The following is a 16,093-nucleotide window of genomic DNA, read 5'->3' as shown; positions in this document are numbered from 1 at the left end:
TGTTCCACCTGTCTCAGCCTCCCAAAGTGCTGAGATTACAGGTATGAGCTACCACGCCTGGCACACCTGGCTAATTTTTTGTATTATTATTTTTTTTGTAGAGGTGGGTTTTGTTTTTTTTTTCCGTATTGTCCAAGCAGGTCTTGAACTCCTGGGCTTGAACCCTTGGGCTCAAGTGATCCATCCACCCACCTTGACCTCTCAAAGTGCTGGAATTACAGGCGTGAGCCAATGCATCTGCCCAGCACTTATGTAGGCTACAAGATGGGTAAAATGGAAAACAAAACAATTGTTTTGAATTTCTTTTAAAGATTGGAAGGAAAAATGAGTAGATTTGGCCTCGAAGGTGGGTGGTGCTTATTGGAGATTAAATGTGAATTTTGCATTGTGCTCTTGTTATCACCAAAATTAGTAGCCCTGGACCAGTAGTTATTGAGCCCTCTGGGCTATGTGTGCCTCTGCAGAGGGGCCTCTGGAGAGGGGATTCCATGGGGCGGTCCCGAAGACTTGATTTGCTTTTTCTGCCTCCAAAACCTCTCAAGAGGATAAGAAATCCATATCTTCTAGATTCCTTTACATAGAAGAGATTACACTCAGGCAGGTTTTGGTGAAATGGGTATGATGAAATTCACTGCAGCTTTTGTTTCTTTCAAGCTCTAATGAAATTATAAACATAAAAATACAGCCATATTTTATGAAGACTTTAAAAAATTTTAAAGTACCCAGAAGTTCTTAAAAGATTTTAGCATTCCCTCCACCCTGCTTTTTTTCCCCAGCAGACAAACATTCTCAAGGTGTCTCCATTTCTGGTTCCAGTGAAGAAATTATTTCCCTAAATGTTTTGACATTTATTGCACATGATTCACAAAGGGGATACAGGACCTGTATTAATACTGAATTCTGTTTTTATGTTATAGGATTAAAAACTTGTTATTTCATATTCTAATATATGAGTCTGTGTTTCTGTTCACTGCATGAACATGCTAAACTTTCCAACTATCCTTTTGTACTTCAAAAGGATGACAGACAAATGGCTTCCTCCCAAGTGTGGAGTGGGAGAGGGCAGTTCTGTTTTTTTGTTGTTGTGTATTGTCTTGTTTCTGAGGCAGAGTCTCCCTCTGTGGCTCAGGCTGGAGTGCAGTGGGACAGTCATGGCTCACTATCACTACAGTCTCTACCACCCAGGCTCAAGCGATTCTCCCACCACAGCCTCCCAAGTAGCTGGGACTAAGGTGTGTGCCACCATGTCCAGCTTGAGGGCAATTCTGGGTAAGGTTTTGGCAGTAGAAGTGCTGTGTGTGTCCCTTTCAAGCCTTAAGGCTTTGGACCTGGCTAGGGAAGCTTCCTCTCATCCTTTACCCACTTGTGTTGGTTGATCACTTTCCTATGATATGTGTGTTTGTTTTGAAATGGACCCAGACACAATAACATTTTCTTTCACTGGTAATATTCTTACTTTCCGATGTTTTGTGTCAGCTAGAGGGGACCTTGTAGAAATAGGTTCTCCACTGTGAATTATTTTACAAAGGAGCTTTTGTTTCTAAAACCAAATGCAAAATGTAGACTCTCAATTACAAAAAAATCGTATAGGACTGAACAGGTAACTTTTATGTTCTTTGCTGGTGGTGGTTTGCCCATACCCCATTCCGCCCCACAACACACACACCCACTGATTGCAAAGGCCTGACCCTTATCTTAGACTTCCCTTTCTTAGTGCTTTTTTATGTCTCTGAAATACTTTATCTAAAAATAGAAGTAAAACCATCCCCTGTGTATCTCCCGCCCAGTTTCAGAGGGAATAGCAACCTGTGTGTCCCTTCTTTTATACCATTCGTTTTCTTCCCTGAATTTGGTGTTGATCAAATCCGTGCATAATTTTTATACACTCTTGTGCCATATAATGATGTTTTGGTCAACAAGGGTTTGCATATATGATGGTGGTCCCGTTAAGATTATAATACTGTATTTTCACTGAAACCTTACCTATATTTAGATATGTTTAGATACATGAATACTTACCATTGTGTTAGAGCCGCCTACTGTATTCAGTACAGTAACATGCTATAGAGGCGTGTAGCCTAGGAACAAGAGGCCGTATCACACAGCTTAGGTGTGGAGCAGGCTATCCCACTGAGGTTTGTGTGAGCACACTCGACAGTGTTCACACAATGATGAAATTGCCTAACAATGCATTTCACAGAACACATCCCCACCGTGAAGCAATGCATGACTATGCATCATAAGAATGTGTCCATAAACAACAATGTTTGCTTCTAAAATGTAATGATTATTGACTCTTTCTCACATCCTTCAGTGATAGGGATCTTAGGCGGCATTGTTTTTTGAAATTATATGAATAAGTAGAATCCTAGTTATTTGTACTATTATATTGTCTTATGTGAATAAGTAGAATCCTAGTTATTTATACTATTGTCTTATATGAATAAGTAGAATCCTAGTTATTTATATTAGTGTATTGTCTTGTATGACTACACCATGATTATCTCTTCTGTTGATTTTCCCACATCTTTCTCCCTACCCCACTCCTTGTCAGCCAGCAATGGAAATTGGTTCAGACAGGGCTGTGGGTGTGGGAGTGCCACACCTGTCTGCCTCTGGAGGCTTTTTAACCTGTGACTTCAGACAGATCCAGGCCTTTCTGAGGAACTCATGCATGACCATGAATGTAGGGGCCTTTGTTGAAGTGGCCATGAGAGAGAACTATAGGAACTATAGGAACAGCATTTGCCAACCCTTTATCAGGAGCAAAAGCCCAAGAAATTAGATGGAGGTATTCAAACTGTTCAGTTGTTTCTGTTTTCCCAGTATGTTTTTGGCACCAGAGTTAAAATATCTAGACATGTTACCACTAAAACTTGGAAATGGACATGTATACTCTTTGCTGAGGGTGCCCTTGCTGGTGACACGGCCAGGCTTTATGTTCCATGTGTCTGCACTGTGGGGATGGGATCTGAGGCCGGGGAGGCGCTCCTCAGAGCTTATGCCTGTGGCCCTACTGGCATCCTGGCTCCAGGGCAAGTTCCACCTGCAAGACCCAGGTCTCCTAGGATGGTTTTTGTTACCCCAGGGAGGATATCCCATTCATCACAAGATGAATAGAAACTGACTTTAGGCAGCAAATTGTTTAATATGTCTTTCATCAGTGATTCCTGGACTTGATGGTGAGTTTTGAAAAACTAAATGGTCAGTGCTCAGTGAGCCAGAGTAATGAGGGAGGAGGCCTGAGGGGAGAAGCATAAGGACAAAGGACCTGGGAAGGAGACCATGGGTAACTGAGTCAAAGCAGGGTCTGTGGATGGTATGTTCTTGAAGAAGATGAAGCTTTCTGAGCAGGTAAGTTGACTGACTGAGCTGATGGGCCCGTTTACTTGCCCAGAGTAGGTGTCTGCCCAGGCCGACGGGTACTCACTTCTCCTTAGTTGTCTCCTCCCTTTCACTGTGGCTGGATATCCTCCTGAGCATCTCTGTGTGTTTGCTCACGTCAGTCAAGACACTATTATTTGCATCAACCTGTTGCTACCTGCAAACTTTGACTAGCTAACTGGTGAAAGGGAGAGCTATTCCCACTTTGCAACAAACACACACAGGAATTGGATAGTTATGTAGTTTCAGCCACTCACGGCAAGTGCATAAATGTTCTCAACTGATTTATAGTTATATTAACTTTTTATCCTAAATATCCTTCCCTCTTTCCCCATGTTTACTCTTGACATTGATTGCTCTTTCCCTGCACTATCAAGTGTTACCTGTAGGACAGGGACTTACATCCATTATAGACATCCCATCTTTATGATCAGGGTATGGGCTATCACATTCAAAAACAAAACCACCTTTTTCTCCCTCTGGTTTGTAAGCAAAGAGAGAAAGAGAATACCAAAAGCTACAATCCCAGAAGGAATCTGCTGTTGGGCTGTTGGACTGCAGGGGACTGGGAGACATGATATCTATAGCTATATATCTCTATCTAGATAGATAGCGATATAGATATAGATATAGATATACAGATATAGATATAGATATATATACCCCTGCCCATGGAACAAATGGAATTCCTTTTAATTGCATGAACAGTTGCAAAGCTGCACAGTACCCAAGGCTGGGAGAGCAGCCAATCCTGGTCCTTTATCAAGCGTGAACTCAGCTAATGGAGACGGTGCATCAAGACATTTACATTGAAGCTCAGAATGGAAGCTTGGGCTCTGCACTTACCAGCTGCTGGGCTGTGCCTATGCGTCACCTTGCTTCTGCAAGCAGCTCTGGCTGGAGTTAGACTCAAGCATGACAGGAAAGTACTATCAGGATGCTTTCTGTGCTCTGCTGCCCTAGCCTCAAACTGAGCTAGAGATCAGACATTGGATAGATGTCGGGATCAGATGCTGAGGGGAGGGAATGGGGTCAACTTGGGTTCATCTGATTAAGCTCAAGCCTACTGGAAAGGTTTTTCTCTCCTTGCTTTAGTCTGCTATGGAAACAATAATATCCTGATGTAAATAAACTTGTGGAGATGAATATCTCATTGTCACAGTACTGACTTTAAACTTGTGTCATCTAAAATGTTCTTTCTGCAATTTGGGTGCTTCTCAGCATCTCATTCTTTTAAGAGAATTGAAACTGAGAACTAAAGTACTGGCTTTCCCCTCTCACTCACGAATTTATCCTTAACAAAGACCCTTAGGCAGGACACCTGGGTCCTAATTCCAACTGGGCTATTACTTGTGGGATGCTGTTTTCACTTAGGTAAGCTAATTACTTTAGCCATCCTCAAATCTCTGGGGCCCACCACCCTAAAGGCTTATCTCATGTCACTCTCCAGTGTGTGTTGGGGAAAGAGAGCTTTTGCTTCCACATGATCATCCTTCCCTAGGAGTCCCTGCTGTGTTCTTGTATTTGGCAGGTGAGGAAAGAGAAAGAATGTGGGCCGGTGGGGGGTGGGGGGAAACACGCATTCTGACTGCAGGGAGCTGGGAGTCATGATTTAGCCGCAGGCTTGGGAGGAAAGGTGATATGGTTTGGCTCTGTGTCCCCACCAAAATATCATCTCAAATTGTAATCCCTATAATCCCCATATGTCAAGGGAGGGACCTGGTGGGAGGTGACTGGGTCATGGGCGGTTTCCTCCATGCTCTTCTCCGGATGGTCGGTGAGTTCTCATGAGATCTGATGGTTTTATAAGGGGTTTCATAAGCCCCTTCATGTGCTCTTTCTCTCCTGCTGTCTTGTGAAGAAGGTGCTTGCTTCCCCTTTGCCTTCCACCATGATTGTAAGTTTTCTGAGGCCTCCCAGCCATATGGAACTGTGAGTTGATTAAACCTCCTTTCTTTGTAAATTATCCCGCCTCAGGTAAAAAAAAAAATGGACCAATACAAAAGCGGAACTTAGTGTTGATAAACAGCCTGTGTTTGCTACAGTGGGATTCTCACTTAGTGTCCCAAACTTCTGTCTCTTCGTGAATGAGAAATTTGATTGGGTCAGTATTTTTCAGTTTTGAGCTACTGATCCATTTTTACTACTTCTGCCATATCTAGATGTCACCTTTAAAATGACTTACTTTAACTTAACATCTTCTTAGCAGTAATATTCCTGAAACAATGGATGTGATATGCTAGTTACCTGTTTTCTAACACATATTAGAATATTTAACTAGTGAATGTGTGTTAATTGACTGTACGCTCTATCAGATACATATATCAGCCCATGGGAATTCAGTGATGTGAGATTCTGTTCGATTGTGTGGAATTTTTTTTTCTTTTGAGACAAGGTCTTGCTTTGTCGCCCAGGCTGGAGTATAGTGGTGTGATCAAGGCTCACTGCAAAGTCGACCTCTCAGGCTCAAGCAGTCTTCCCATATCGGCCTCCCTAGTAGCTAGGACTACAGGTATGTGCCACCATGCCTGGTTAATTTTTTGATATTTTGTTGAGATGGGATCTCACCATGTGGTCCAGGCTGGTCTTGAACTCTTCAGCTCAAGTGATCCTCCCACCTCAGCCTCCCAAAGTGCTAGGATTACATAGTGAGCCACAGTGACTGGGGAAAACTTTTAATGCTTAAAAAAGAAAACGTCAGCAAGAATTTGCTTTGTTATATGTCTTAAACCTGACAGTACTTGGGCAAGAAGTTTGACTGCTGGTCACAAACTGCATACTGTCTTGAGAATAGCACTATTTTAGGATGATTAAGGACAACAGAAAGGGGTCATAGGGATTTAGGCCTTTAAATAATAGTACAGCATCTCATTTCTGCCTTATTTCTCCAACCTCTCCTTTCCCCTCAAGCACTAAAAGCGAGAGCTGGGGAAGTGGGAAGACTGACATACTTTCTTTTGGGGATGGACAATTTGATATGACAGTTCTGACATTTAGGGCAAAAGCTGGGCTGGAGAAGGTGCTTAAAGGTGAGATGAAACTTCAAACTAGAATTTCTCCTCGAAATAAAGTATAACAGGAGTTATGTCTCCAGGGCCTGAATCCATCTCTGTCTGCACCTTCTTCTGTCCCTGCCCGTCATTTCTCATCTGCATCAATCCCTGTAGCAACCGTCTCACCGCCCTTCAGTTTCCTCTTCCCGTTTCCAGAGTTTCTGAGATGAAATTGATGATATCTCTTTCCTGCATCAAATTCTTCAATGTCTTATCACCATTGGGATAAAATATGGGGTGCACAGGCCCTTCCCACACCAGACCCTGCCCACCCAAGTAACACCCACTTTAGTTAACCTGTGGTTCCTTGGGTGGGCCACACTCTCCATGCCCGGGGTCTCTCCCACATACTTCTCTCTTTTTCAAAAACAGTTGCCACTTCCCTACACGACTTGGCTACCTCTGAGGCGATTCTGCAGAGCTAACCTTTGCCTTTGGCTCCCCTGGCAGCTTCAGGAAAGTGTCCCTCGGTATGGCCAGCTGACACTTGCCTGCCTCCCCTCCTAGAGCACAGGGAGATGCGTTTCATCCCTGGACTCCCAGCATCTGGCTTTAAGCTAGAGAGTCAATCACATTTGGTTGAATGAATGGAAGGATTATGCTTTTTCTAGACAGTCACTAGCTCTTGATCCAATCAATGATAAAGTACTATATCTGGGAAGTATAAAGCTTTTCAAAATACATTTGAATAAAATGAAGTTAAAAGAAAAAAATCACAATTGAAGGTTAAGAGTATATGATATCAGTGTACCGTTAAAAAGTTCATTCTCTTCATAATTATTACATTTATTGTTGTATAAGATGTTGGGAGATAAAGCAAAACTTTGGTTAAAGTCTTGACACAAAAGGAGTTTCTTAGATGAAGACTGGAGATCCAATGGCTTTTGGAGGACAGGTCCAGGGTTTTACTGTCTTTTTTTGCCTTTATGTGACAGAAAAAATTTTTGTCTTCAAAAGAGAACTCTTCCTGCGCTGCCATTTAATAAGCAACAGCAACAACTTTATTTTGCATGTAATCTGATGTATCATAAATCATACTTGCTTTTGAAGTGCATAAACAAAAGCTACCTCACTGTTTGTTTGTTTTTTTTTTTTTTTGGAGATGAGGTTTCCCTTTGTCACCCAGGCTGGAGTGCAGCAGCACGATCTTGGCTCACTGCAACTTCTGCCTGCCGGGTTCAAGTGATCCTCCCACCTCAGCCTCTGGAGTCGCTAGGCCCACAGATGTGCACCACCATGCCCAGCTAATTCAGAAGCCCTTTTAATAAAATAATTTATTCTTCAATTCCTGAAAAACAAAACCCACTTCATGATGACATAAAGGCCCAAAGCTTTAGCTTTGTGGCAGAATGGTAGGGAGACACAATTTCATCAAAGCCCTGAGAAATAGAATAACTAATGCAAGGAAATTTGTGGTTATGGAGCAGTTAAGTTACAGAAGCCACCTCAAAATCCTAGGCTTCAGTGCTCCTCCCACCTCAGTCTCCCAAGTAGCTGAGACTACAAGCATGCAACACCCTGTATGGGTCCCTTTCCCTCCCTCCCTTCCTTCCTCCTTTCCTTCCTTCCTTCCTTCCTTCCTTCCTTCCTTCCTTCCTTCCTTCCTTCCTTCCTTCCTTCCTTCCTCCCTCCCTCCCTTCCTTCCTTCCTTCCTTCCTTCCTTCTTTCCTTCCTTCCTTCCTTCCTTCCTTCCTTCCTTCCTTCCTTCCTTCCTTCCTTCCTCCCTCCCTCCCTCCCTCTCTTCCTTCCTTCCTTCCTTCCATTCATAGGGACAGGGACTCAAACAGGTTGGTCTCAAACTCCTGGGCTCAAGTAATCCTCCCACCTCAGCCTCCCAAAGTGCTAGGATTACAGGTATTAGCCACCAAACCTGACCCTCTATATTATTTATAATTTGATTTTTACAGGTATGTTTAAATTACCTGTTAGTAAATTTTCTATAATCCTTTCAAAGTGTTATCCAGCTCTTTATTTTAAATAGAAGAATTTAAAATAATTCTTGGTCAGACATGGTGGCTCTTTGGGAGGCTGAGGTGGGAAGGTTTCTTGAGCCCAGGAGTTAGAGACCAGCCTGGGCAACATAGCAAGACCCCCATCTCTACAACAACACAAAAATTAGCTGGACATGGTGGCACATGCCTGCAGTCCCAGCTACTTGGTAGGGTGAGGCAGGCAGACTGCTTGAGCTCAGGAGGTCGAGGCTGTAGCCATGATCCCACCACTGCACTCCAGCCTGGGCAACAGAGTGAGACCCTGTCTCAAAAAAGAAAGAAAGAAAGAAAGAAAGAAAGAAAGAAAGAAAGAAAGAAAGAAAGGAAGGAAGGAAGGAAGGAAGGAAGGAAGGAAGGAAGGAAGGAAGGAAGGAAGGAAGGAAGGAAGGAAGGAAGGAAGGAAGGAAGGAAGGAAGGAAGGAAGGAAGGAAGGAAGGAAGGAAGGAAGGAAGGAAGGAAGGAAGGAAGGAAGGAAGGAAGGAAGGAAGGAAGGAAGGAAGGAAGGAAGGAAGGAAGGAAGGAAGGAAGGAAGGAAGGAAGGAAGGAAGGAAGAGAATTCTTCAGCTGCAGTTAAGGAAGATTCCTAGCTCCTTAGACCTGTTGGCATTATAGTCATTGCCCTTGTGCCCCGATGAGGCATCAGGAAAGTTGCAGCTTTCTTCCTTGAGTCCCCTGGGGTTAAATTGTTGAATGCTGCTAATGCAAATCACCAGGTTAGTGATGGGCTCTGTATTAAATATTGACACAAGATAAATTACTGCAATATTTTTAAATGTCTCGTGCTATTAAGCACTTAGTGATTTTATTATATTTTCACTTTCAGGAAAAACTAAAGTTTGGGTTGCTAACATCTGACAGTGTAGAATTCTGAAACTTATAGCCCCATAACATCAGCTTAAAACAATTGATTCCACAAGACACACACAAATACTCCTTGTAGGAGAATTATTTTGGCTCTATATTTTGAGAGTTATTCAAAGATCCTTAAAATTATCTGGAAAGCTTCAGACTGGCATTTTCAAGCAAATATTAGTAGTCAATCTTGTGGCAAAACACAAGCTCCTTAAGGGCAGAACTACTGTTTTCTTTATTTTTGCATCCTCTATAGCCTTGCTGCTCAAAGCGTGGTCCATGGATCAGCAACATCAGCATTGTCTGGAAGTCTTTTAGAAATGTGCAACCTTGGTCCCAACCTAGATTTACCTGTGTTTCAGTAAGACAGAAGATTTGTGTGCACATTCAAGTTTGAGAAGCACTGGCCTATAGCACCCAACTCAGTGCTGGAAAGGTAAGAGCTTAATAAAGTTTGGCTGGTGTTTGCAGACTAGAACCTTCAAGAATTGATCATCGGTTTCAACTTCTTTGTTCCCAGGGTTGCTTTGGACTCTAGACTTCACCGTTACACATCTGCTAGAAATAAACAGCAAGGCAAAATTTAAATAACGGGATTTTTTAAAACGTCCCATTCTGTTTGATTATCTATCCTGTACTCAAACGAACACTGAACTTGGAGAGAAAGAGCCATCTCTGTCACTCTCCTGCTTCCTTTCAACCACATAGTGCCCTCTATGTGGCAGTATAACTCTGAGAAATGTGCAGAAAGTCAACATTTAGTCTTTAGCTACCATCTCTCTGCTCAGAGCTGTCTGTCCCACAATGACAGACCAGTAAGACAGTCCCTGAGTTAGGCCTCTGCTTGCAGTTGGGAGGCCCTCAGAGGTTTTCTCTCCTTCTTTCTCTATTCGGTTAAACTCAAGAGGCCAAACATCTCAGATCTGGCTGTATCACAGTACTGTAAACTCAACTGCCCCCTCTCCCTTAACTTAGGAAGCTTAACTAGAAAGGAACTCCAGACACCATGAAAAAACCAAGTTCAAGATCATAACTCCTCAACACCTGGGCTTAGGTTGGAGGGAGTTGGTGCGTGAACAGGCCTCAGATGGAATCCTCCAGATGGAATCCTTAAGCATTACCCTAATGACGTGGTGTTTCCTGAGACTAACATGAGCTTCAGGTATCACATTTGCAGGGTTGGGAGTGGGAGCATCTTGGCGAGAATGGTTTTCAGCAAGGGGTGTGTGTCCTATGGGCAATGAAGCCAACAGTTAGTATATCCTCTGTGCATTAAGCACATGACATGACCACACAGAGCTTTTGTAGCTCTGGGCTGGGGAGGATAGTTATGGCACGTGTTGATGAAGCAACAGTGCGAAGTCATTCAATGCTACAGTGGCTGGAAAAAGAATTAACGTCTTGTATTTTTCTTGGATATACATTTTTCAGTGCATTTTCAACTACATTATTACATTTGATCCTTACAAGATTATGTGAGAATAGGACAGACATTGTTAGCCTCATTTTATATCTAAGAAAACTAACCCACTTCTTGCAAGTTTAGAGTTTGCAGTGGTAGTTCATGGCAGTGGCTCAAATCCACTTATTTTACTCATTCCTTGACTCAAGTAACTTAATGTCTCTGTAATGCAGTTTCCGTAGCAGTAAATGGAGATGAAAATAATTGGGCCTTATTCATATGGTAGTTAATGCACACAAAGATTTTAGCATCGTGCTTGCCTGTACACAGTAGGAGGTGATAACTGTTAGCTTTAATGATTACTGCTGGAGATCACAAAGCTAATGAGTAGTAGACCTAGGACTTGAACCATGATCTCTGGCTCTAAGTCCAGTGATCTTTGCATTATGCATCAACGTGAGTGATTCTGGACACATCTCAGGCACCATCTCCTTCAGGAAGCATTTTCTGATCCCACCCCATTCCTGGCCAAGTGCTGATGTGAATTTTGACAGGAAGCAGCCTCCTGTTCAGTCTTTGCAGCTGAGAGCACATCGTATGCCTCTACCTGTGCTTCTTTATTTTGTTTGACCCCCTTTTGTCTTTTCTCTCTTCTCCTGGAGGTGTATTTATTATCTATGCCTATAATTCTCCAATTCTCTTGCAGAGTCTGAATAAAATCACAGTTTAGCTCCAGCTGTGTAGCTTTCTACAGCCCCACATGAAGCTCCTGCTTGCTGCCGAGAACACACACAGACGTGATTTATAATCAGATTGCAGGGGAATGTGGCATGTTGTCAAGGTTTCATTTCTGACCAAACAGGAGGGAGGAACTAAAAATGGGGCTGCCAGAACAAGAAGAAAATGTCAGGTGCTTGAAGGAAAGTGTAAAACTCAGACTCTAATCAGTTGGATGACGATACAATACCCTTTTTGGGGGCTTTTGTCTAATTCAGTAAAACTGAAATATACTTGAGGAAAACAAACTCATTACAGATTATATAGATACGAATGCATATGTGTAAGCATAGAAAGATATAGATACCTATATGGATATACATGTACATATGTCTTCGTTTTATTCCTGGAATTAGAAATGTTCATCCCATGTAGTCAAGCCTCACTATACAGGGCCATCTTCTCACTTAATAATCAGTGTTATTAATATAAAGAAACCATTCAAAATTTGTGTGATAATATAATAAAAGTCATACTCATATTCTATTACCAGGCATTGGCTACTGCTATTTATACAACACATTGAACGATGTGACTGTTGGCCACGAACAATTTGTAACTTTACTAAAATGAATCCCCATTCTAATAAACAGCTTTAAGGAGGAATTTTATAAGCTTAGGGGAGTATTTTGGGACAACAATTAATGTACTAAATATAAGCAATCTATTTTTTTTCTTACATAATAGGAATCTTGTTGCTTTAGGCAACCTGTTGGAAAAATGGGTTTCACTATTTTTGCAAGTCATCCATGAGGAGGAAAAGACAGTGACTGCTTAATCTGAAACTTTCAAAAGGATGAAATATAATAGTTAGAGCTACCTTAATACATGAAATATGAATAAGGGATTTCTGGGTTGGTACGAACTATTTTTAAGTTCTTCTATACCTACCAGAATAACAACCTTGCTTAATTTAAAACATTACACCCACTGTTTTTCCTTGGTTTGAGAAAACACAAGCAGATTTGACTTCACATTTTTTCGACAAGAACATAGTTAGCTGATGGAAGGTGGGATGTGACATGTTAGTCAATGATGGGCCCAAAGCTAACCGTGAAATCATCAGTGTAGTTTTAAAATCAATTGGCAACACAGTCCCACGGTGAAATCGTGTGATAATTTTCTCAGACACCTAATGTTTCAAAAAACGTCACGCTATGAATTTTGATTATGGTTGTAATCTAAACTGGCTCTCCAGTTTTGAAATGATTACATAAAAACATTGATTATGTGCCTAAAACACATTTTTGCTCAGGAAGCACATTTGGGTGAAGGGAACAGTTGTGAAATGAGCAGCACACATTTCCTTCACTTTAGAAAATAATCAGATAATACATTCTTCTCTTACGATGCTACCAATTCAAAGCTTTTATGCATTTGTCTTTACATAAATATATCATCACCTAATTACTAATGCTGAATGAGCTGTGCTAGTTCATTTTCTGTGAGTGACCCCAATAGTCTTAGCCTTAACAAATTTAGGGAGGAAGGAATGACTAAGGCATTAACATCCAAGTTCTGCAATGAGGCCTCCAGCATGCCCTTCTGTCTGTGTAGTTAGAGACTTTCAGTGAGAACAAGGAGTGCTTGTCATCCTTTCAGTTGTCTCTTACTTAATGTTTGCCCAGAGGCTGGGTTTAATTTGGGCAAGGGCTCCTGGGGTCTCAGTTTGTGTAACTTTTTTGAGGCAAGGGCAGCAAGGAAGAAGCATTCTACTAGGCAGGCTTAGATGATGGCCAAGCTTGTCAGTTACCTGCGATGTCCAAGCTTATAAGTCACTTGGGGGACTATCAAAAGATTTTTGTGATTCGGGGGTCCCAGCAGGCAAGGTTCCAGGCCAATTTGGAGAAATGAGAATAAGAAAAGAAAAAAAGGAATCCCAGATGAAAATAATTTAAGCCAAAACTCATGAGAAGTCATGGGCACAGTTCAGCAATTCTGTTACGATTGAATAATAGGTTGTTGTTAAGCCTAAGCTTAAGAAAAAGACTCACAGAGGGATCCTGGTCTAATCTTTATTTCAGACTCACTCAGTCCCTAGACTTGTTGTCATCCAGCCCCTGAATTGTGATCATTGTAGAATACCAGAATGATACTGCCGTAGAAGAAATGGTCACCAACTCCCTGAATCAACAGGGATTTTTCCATTTCCCAGGGGAGGTAAGAATGCAAAAAGGTGAGGAAAGGAACTGAGCCAGCAGTATGTTACTAAATATTTAACAGCTGGGCCGGGTGTAGTGGCTCACACCTGTAATCTCAGCACTTTGGGAGGCTGAGGCGGGCAGATCACCTGAGGTCAGGAGTTCGAGATCAGCCTGGCCAACACGGCAAAACCCCATCTCTACCAAAAAATTCAAAAATTAGCTGGGCATGGTGGCAGGCTCGAGTAAACCCAGGTACTAGGGATGCCGAGGCACGAGAATCACTTGAACCTGGGAGGCGGAGGTTGCAGTGAGCCGAGATCGTGCCACTGCACTCCAGTCTGGGTGACAGGGTGAGACTCCATATCAAAAACAAAAAACAAACAAGAATTAATAACTGGCTCTCTGGGGAAAAAAAGTATACCTATGTATATGTACATATGCTTATTATGAATTGTACTAATGTAAAGAATATGTAGCATACAACTTATAAATAATAAAAAATACTCATATAGCTAATTGATTCTTACAGAATACTCCTGTTAATTTTTGCTGAACTTTTAAAATCTATAGCCAATCTACAGTTGCCATTGAGAAACAAATGTAGTTCTCATATGAATGTTAGTGGATATTTTCATTTAAGTCGATGAATGAGACTAAGTAAAACATCAAAGATGTATGCAGGAAATAACTTTTTGGTCAATGACTGGAATGCTGGAAGAACATTTCCTCAATTTTTAAATACTATTCACAATGCAATGGCCAGAGACATGACATATTTAAAAAGTTTAATCTGCATTATTTACATTTTATCCATCACTTTCTTAAGTTTAAACAAGGAACTGGAAAACTTTTTCTGTAAAGGGCCAGATAGTAAATATTTTAGGCTCTGCAGGCCATATGGTCTCTATCTCAACTATCTCTGTCTATACAATTCTGCCTCTGTAACACACACGCAACCCACAGACAGTATGTAAACCAATGAGCGTGACTGTATTCCAACAGAACTTTATTTATGAACACTGAAATTTGAATTTCATATAGTTTTCGTAAAATATTATTCTTCTTTTAATTTTTTTCAGCAATTAAAAAATATAAAAGCCACTCTAGCTCATAAACCATACAAAAATGGGCAATGGGCTAGATTTGTTTTATGTGTTACAGTTTGCCATTTTCTGGTCTAATCAATCAATAAAACAATAAATAAATTCATAGCAGTTATCAACTTCTGTGATATAAATATTCTCACCATGGCTGATTTCAAGCTCTCAATGTGACATCATTGAATGCGGTGAAGAGATGTGGAGTAGCACGTCATTATACAATATTTCCACCCTATGGATAAAATAGATGAGAATAGCCTGAAGAACACAGATAATATTAAAATGTAGTAAAAATAATTAAAATTGTGAGTGTTCAGCATTTATTACCTTATTTCTAGTATAACTTAATTATTTGTAATCTTATACAATTTTATTTTTTATTTATTTATTTTTGAAACAGAGTGTCCCTCTGTCGCCCAGGTTGGAGTGCAGTGGCGAGATCTCGACTCACTGCAACCTCCATCTCCCAGGTTCTAAGCGATTCTCCTGCCTCAGCCTCTGGAGTAGCTGGGATTACAGGCACATACCACCATGCCAGGCTAATTTTGTATTTTTAGTAGAGATGGGGTTTCACCATACTGGCCAGGCTGGTCTCGAACTCCTGACCTCAGGTAATCCACCCGCCTCGGCTTCTCAAAGTGCTGTGATTACAGGCGTGAGCCAACACACCTGGCCTACAATTGTATTTTTAATAATGGCTATATTCAACAACTGGCTGGCAACATTGTCAAACATTTAACAATTGACTCCTGAGAGTTTGTACAGGTTGTCTCCACCAAATCACAAAACTCTGCACTTTTCTAGAGCATATTGCAGCACTTGACTCTGAGATTCCCACAGCAACACTAACTCTTCATCCATAGACATAGAACTGCCCTCTGGAGCTACCCACAAAGAGTTCCAGGAATCTTAGGCCCTAAGTCATCTCAGAAGCTTTTGCTATCTCTGTCTTTCACATAAAAGTTGGATGAGAAGGAGATCTTCATTGCCACAGGATCAAGCAATAGTGGCAATATCTAGCATTTCTGGAGTGTTTACTCTGGGCCAGGTACTGTTTTAATCTTTTACTTATAACAGCTCATTTGATTGTGATTCATCCCCAAGAGTAACTTGCCATCATCATCATTTTACATTTAAGGATATTGAAAAACAGAGATGTGAGGCTGCTGGTCCACTCACACATGTAAACAGCAGACTTCCAACCTCCCTAAACACTACGTTGTGCATACTTGAGGAGACAAGTACCTCTAGTTTATGATTTACTTATTTATGTACCCAATAACAGATTATCAACTAAATTCAATATATCCCAAATTGGGCCATCATCTTTCCTCCCAAATCTCCTTTTCCTCTGGTTGTTTTTTTTTTTTTTTTTTTTTTTTTTTTTTTT

The 16,093-nt window shown here is 41.3% G+C and overlaps 1 protein-coding gene across 1 annotated transcript in view; it reads right to left on the bottom strand.

The window, feature by feature from the left end:
* Positions 1–16,093, bottom strand: part of LOC105486040 (SMAD family member 9) — a 505,567-nt gene that overhangs the window by 65,209 nt on the left and 424,265 nt on the right. The window contains exon 10 of the transcript XR_003018990.2: positions 14,850–14,935. The gene's annotated coding sequence lies outside the window, so the exon portion shown is untranslated. The remainder of the gene's footprint in view (positions 1–14,849; positions 14,936–16,093) is intronic.

The sequence above is a fragment of the Macaca nemestrina genome, chromosome 16 (genome assembly GCF_043159975.1).
Source record: "Macaca nemestrina isolate mMacNem1 chromosome 16, mMacNem.hap1, whole genome shotgun sequence".
Classification (NCBI taxonomy): domain Eukaryota; kingdom Metazoa; phylum Chordata; class Mammalia; order Primates; family Cercopithecidae; genus Macaca; species Macaca nemestrina.
Note: the sequence above shows the minus strand (reverse complement) of the source record. Positions and strands in the feature narration are given on the sequence as shown.